Below are 6,462 nucleotides of genomic sequence, written 5' to 3'. Positions count from 1 at the left end.
CTGGCTCTTTTTCTCCCTCCCCGAGGCAAGCGTTTGCTCCTGCTGTGTATCTCTCAGGTAGTCCACCAGCAGATGAAAAACACCCACCTCTCCGCCTCTTCCAAGGAACGAGGGGACCGTGCGGCAGAGTTTCCGTTAAAAAATGTTCCGCCGGTCAATATGTCCGTTAAAGTTTAAATCTTCCGTACAAAATTAGAAAAGTGCCGGTCAGAGGTCTTCATTGTTATTTATTGAGCTTTAAAACAAATTGATAAGGACTCTGTTCTCTGTATAATAATATTTAATAAACGGTGCCTGCCTCTCTTTTCCTCCCCCTCTTCTGACAGCCCAGCAGCAGCAGGAGACGTGGGGAGAGGGAGGCGGGCTATTTAATCGTTATCAGAAAATGATCATATAGGGCTTGCACACGGAGCCGTTGGACCCCCAGAGCGTTGCGTATGCCGGTCTACCCACCTTGGGACCCTCCCCCCCCCCACACACAGAGCGGAGCAAGGCAACGAAACTTAAAATAATAAGCAGCATTTTACGGCGCGCTATGCATGGGGCCGCCTTGTGGGGTTTCCCGACATGTCGTTTCAGTAAATTAAAGGGTGTTTCATGTTGTTGCTGTCAACCTTCTTAATACCTTGGAAAATGCCGTTTAATACTTTTTAATACTTTTTAATAGCCTTAATTTTCGCTAAATTGATTTATCAACTTTTAATACTTTTTAAGACCCCGCGGACACCCTGAATTGGCAAATTAATCAATAATGAAATAATTGGAAGTTTTAGCTATATTGTTTGCAACTTTAAGCAGCAAAAACTAATACAAGAGAAAATCAGAGCGGCGAAGAAGACAAAGAAGGATTAAGGGAGGAATAAAGTCTTACCTAAAGGGGAAGTGAAACGGGAACAAAAAGTTGTGTTCACACGTCATAGATAGTGAGTCAATTCAGTTATTGACACTTTGATCAGTTAACAAAAGTCTATTCCCAAAGTTGCACCAAAAGCAACAAAGCATGAAAAACCAGGTTAAAAGGAAAAACACAATCACTTAAATCGATAACTGGTTCCGACACTGCATCTAATCTACATACATACATAGAGCCAGTAGTAAAGATTCAGTTTTATTTTCCCATGCATAAAAATTCACAAGCTATTGTTTTAGGCAAAAGGTCTTTGACTGCCGTGAATATAACAGGAGTTTCTCATCCAAAGCAAACGCTGCCACAGTAAGAAATATGAAGATGTTCTCCATAACATTTCGGATGAATATGAGCTGACATCTGATTTAGACTAATATCTCAGTGACACAGGCATGCTTTATAAGAAACACTCTATACTGTGCAGTAACCAGGGAGAACCTTGTAAAAAATCCTTCATTACTTCCACCCCAAAAGTAAGCATTCCTTTGCGAAAGAAAAGGTTTCGCAACAGCATGACAACAGGAATATATTACATTTTTCAAATCAATGAACTTGACAATTAGCTACCTTTTGAGCCATCTATCTCCAAATGTTCAGCACCAGTCCCACTTGTCCAGACAAAGAGGAGCGACAATGGTGTCAGCTTAATTCTATAGCAAGATGTTAGCCAATGGGAGGTTCTATTTCCAAGCAGGGGACAAGATGGAGCAACTGGCCTGGGACTGAAGCTGTGGTTAAACAAGCCTCTGTGTGCCTCATGGCAGCACTGTGGCTACTTTTCATTTTGCTTAAAAAATAAATAAATAAATGGCATGAGCATTCAATGCTGCTTGAGGAGCTCCTTGGTCTGACTCATAAATATTAAGCCAGAGCTTCTGGACTGCGGGCGGTATTTTATATATTTTTTAAATATCTACTTTACTGCTGCTTTCTGACTCAACCAACAGGGTCAACAGGTCATATTGCGTGAACAAAAATAATACTGTGCTATTTAATAGAAGCCTTCTAAATGAGACTCTGTTGCCTCAAAGGAAGCTTGCTGCTTCATAACTATAGATTCAATTGGTCACTGGTAATACAGTGCTAAAAGTGAACATGAAGCGATACAAACTTACTGAATGAATTTGTACTAACTCTCTTTCAATATTTTATAGAAACCTTTATTATATACTTGCATATAGTATACATTAAACTATAAATGTGTCCAAATCTACAATGGTTAGACACTGAGAGTCAAAGTACTGACTGAGTATAGGATGAGCACATATTGAAATGCTATAAAGAAGAAAACAAATTGACCAAGTTTGCATAATCCCAGATGGATTCAAGAATAAAACAAACAACAGGATTTCATCGGTCAAAGACCCTGTTACGTAATGATGGTTCAGCAGATTCAAAAAGAGAAAAAGCTAATATCCAACTATACAGAACCTAACTGCAATCTGCTTGATAGAAACAGGGTATAACACAAGGCTCTCTGTTGTACCTTAACAGCTTTCTTTTTGGGCCCCTCGTCATCGTCAGCCTCCTCGTGCTCCTGGGCCCCCTGGGTGAGGTTGGTGTAGTTCGCCAGTTTATTGAGGAGAGATGACACCATGGGGTTGCTCTCCATTTCCTCCTGCAATAGAGAACATGTTTGTTTAATATGATGAACAGCAGGAACACAAACTAAGCACTTAATAATAATAATAATAATAATACAACATACACATACACGAAAAACAAGCATTTAAGCATTAATCACTTACTAATACAGGATATATACTGTATTAAACGTGGTATATATTGTAGTACAATAGGCACATTTTGACTAACTTCTTATGTTTGTATAAATATTTGTATTCTTTTTTATTTTATACAGGACATTTATTTTAACTTTATTTTTTATTACTCATTCTGAATTCAACTTCCTCTTTTGTATAAATATATATATTTTTCCTTTATTTGATCCATTCTAAAATGGAGCAAATGTCACAAAAACCGAACTTCCCCCAGGATAAATGAAGTATTCTTATTCTGATAATTCTTTCAAATAATTAAATAATTAAACGTTCATGCTCCATGACAATTTATAAAATGATTTGTTTGTTAAAAATGTCTTTTGAACTTTTTACTTTGGATTCGATTGGTTTATTGCCATAGGTTTAAAAGGACAACAACTGCAATATCGATTTAACGGTTCGGAGCATGTTGGAATAGCACGGCTGGATCAGCTTCATGTGGAGCGGGGAAACAGAAGCTGCAGTGCCTAGTTGATTCTTTACCAGGGCCAGTGACCACAGACTGTCAACGTTTGCCAAATGTCAGAGCAAAGCACCTGGAAAGAGTATAAATGCATGTTCTTAAAGGAATGCGCCTTTAAAGCAAATAAAGTCTTTGATTCACTAATTGCTGAGCGAAGAAATGATTGGTACTTTCAACTCCTGCTGTATTTATATAGTTCATCACAGCTTACCCTGATGTTTCAGCATACTGTGCATTAATGAACAGTTTGAGCTTCAAAGGTACACTCTTATTCAAAATACAGAAATAGTTGTGGCAGTGAATGTTAATTAAAAAGGGAAGTATTTGTATTGTCTATCCCACAGTTTGGGTTTGTCCTTCTCGGCCTATAACTTCTTGCCAGAACAAATCACACTGCCACATTTCGAGTTAAACAAGGAGTACAAGGACGATATCAAGCTGATGAAGAAGGGGTTACCTCAAAAAGAGCCATGTTGGTGCCATCGTAGCTGTTTCCTTTGTCAATGTCTGTGTTGTTGATAAAGGGACTGTTCTCTTTTGGGACGCCATCACCTGTGAAAACACAACATAATTATTACTTTACAATACATTTAGTTTAACATTTCATATGACCAGATCAAAATATGAGTGCTCCGTCAGCCATATATGCGTAATATGCTTCCTCAAAGGGCAAATGGTCTTGGTGTATCAGCTCAGTCTATATTTGGTGTACAAATGACAAGTTTTGCACCTAATAAACATTTTCTTATGCTTAATATATTACGTTAAATGTGTTCTATCCAATATATGTACATATATTATTTATTAATGATCTAATTTAGTAGAATGATACATAATAAAGTCATTTGTTTACGTCCACATTAGAAGAAGAACGTGCACCTGATCTGGAAAGGTTAAATAAAATGTAGTGTTTTAATGTGGTTCTATTTACAACATCCTTAGTTTTTCATAATCAACAAGCAAAAAACTATGAGTTATCAAAATAATTATTATAGTTCAAAAGCATTTTAATAATTTAGTCCTAATCTTAAAAAATGTAAATGGCCTCTTACTCATTGTAACAGAGCTAAAAACACACAAACACTGAAAGCACTTAAAATGTAGTGCAAGATTCTGAATGTCATGAACATGAAGTCAATTAATCAATAAAAACATTACTTAATAGAAATGTGAAACATTATAAGAGAAGGGATCAATATGTCAAAATACATATTGCGGTTATAGCAGGCGATGTGTTGGATGTACGTCAGATAAGTTATCTCAAACACAGATCATTACAGAGCATACTGACAAAAAGAATGCACATAAGACGAGAAATGAAAGATAATTTCCTTTCAGTTGTGAAAGATGAGGTTTATTTGTGATGTCATGAAGTATTGTTCTCTTTCGGAAACTGGAAACACCACATGAAACGATAAAGAGTATTTTATATATTTACTTTGGAGATGCAACTTTGTTTGAAAAATAAATTGACTTTAGATCTGACATTGGCTGCATTGTCCTATTACCCTTTCTTTCAAGGATTTACACTCAAATACTCATTAGGGTTGGAAAAGCATGGATAATATGCTTTAAACAGAATACATGTGGATCTCATTTTGAACTCCAACACTTTAAGCTAATGTTTTATGTATCAACAAAAGTTCACGTAGGCCTTATAGTGCACATTTTAAGAAGTACACACCCTCTTCTCTGCATCTTCACTTCACAAACCACAACGGAAGTCATACAGAGAGAACATTCTAGCACCAAACTGTGAAACCAAGGTGCGCCTTTGCCGCTGAAGCCGGCAACTGACACACTGAGCAAATGTTTAGAATGAATGAACAGCTTAGAGTGTAGGGGCTACACGCTGCAGTCAAGTCCAAGAACAAACAGAGAGGGATTTTATTTCCAGACAAATGTGTAAGCTAAAGATTATCTCTGTGTGCGTGTGCGCTTCACTCAGAGAGAAAAGCTCCTCTTATAATCATGTAGCATTGAAAGCACAAATGCATTCACACAATTTGATGTTTTAAGGGAAGAAATATTTGTTGACATAATATATCCTCCACGCTGCTGTCTGGTGGATATAAGATATGATTCTGAGGAAGGAGTGGGAAAAAGTGTCAGCAGTAGAAGGAGAGTTAATACTTCTGACACAAACAGACAGAGATTGTTCAATCAGCTCCATAAATAATGGTCAAATTCCAATAAGACCATCAATATGTTAAAAATAAAACAGGAATTAGAGAACAGAGAAAAGGAATCTCCTCAATGTATTTCATAAAGGATCACCTACAAAGAAGTAACACAAGGACAATGGAGCCACATTGTCTAGCCCTTGAAATGACTGTCAGCCTTATTCAGGTTAAACGAAGCTTTGCAAGCCCCGTCTGATTACAAGCGGCACAATACGGGAGTCATCTACTCAGGCAGGTTACCTTGGTGTCCGAATGTCACTACAGTTCTGAACTAATACACAAGGCTAAGTCATTTTGATGAATCATATGTTAGGCCTCATGCAAGATTTTTTTGTTTAACCACTTTAGTCCAGTTAGGAGGCCTCCTTTGGTCAGATAACAGAAAATACTTGACGTATACATTTGGCTAAAAAAAATGAATCATCTTTTGTGTACATAGCTGTAAACTGTGACGGATCCACACAAAACCATGAAAATAGACATGGTGTCACCAATGGGACTTGTATACTGAATCTCATCTTACCACTTGTGTTATTTTACCTGCTGTTATGTCTCTTATGAACTTAATAAAATGAACCAGTTTGGGACATACTTATTGGTTTCAATTGAACACAATACTGTAATATCCCTACAGGGAGTTATCAGATCATGCAGTGTAGCAAGTTTCAAATGTATATCTACAACCTACAGGGAGGTCACTATAATAATAGCTCACTATTCTGTTACACAGACTCATGAGTAGTCCCCCGCAACTGTGATATAATATTAGAGTGATACAGCAGATACAATGCCACACAGGTCACAATGTAAGTAACTATTCACTAAACACGGACTCCATTCAAGTTGTCTTTAGATGGCTATAGAGTGACATAACAGCAGATAAAATGCCACAAAGAGTACAGAACCTAATGATTATCTGTATATCCGTATGCAAAGTGTTCAAATGCTTTCACACGGTTGTGTGAATCCGAGAGCACAGTTAATGGTAGGGTAGGGTAGGTAAGAGTGGAGAAACCAGCTCGAGTACGCTAGAATTTGAAAGTACGCAGCCGAAAATAATCTGCCCCTTCCTCCAACACACACAAACGCGCACATGACCAATGTGTACACGAGATGGAAGGCTGACAG

This window comes from Notothenia coriiceps, unplaced genomic scaffold (assembly GCF_000735185.1).
Source record: "Notothenia coriiceps isolate Sejong01 unplaced genomic scaffold, NC01 NC01_scaffold00020484, whole genome shotgun sequence".
Classification (NCBI taxonomy): Eukaryota; Metazoa; Chordata; class Actinopteri; order Perciformes; family Nototheniidae; genus Notothenia; species Notothenia coriiceps.
Note: the sequence above shows the minus strand (reverse complement) of the source record.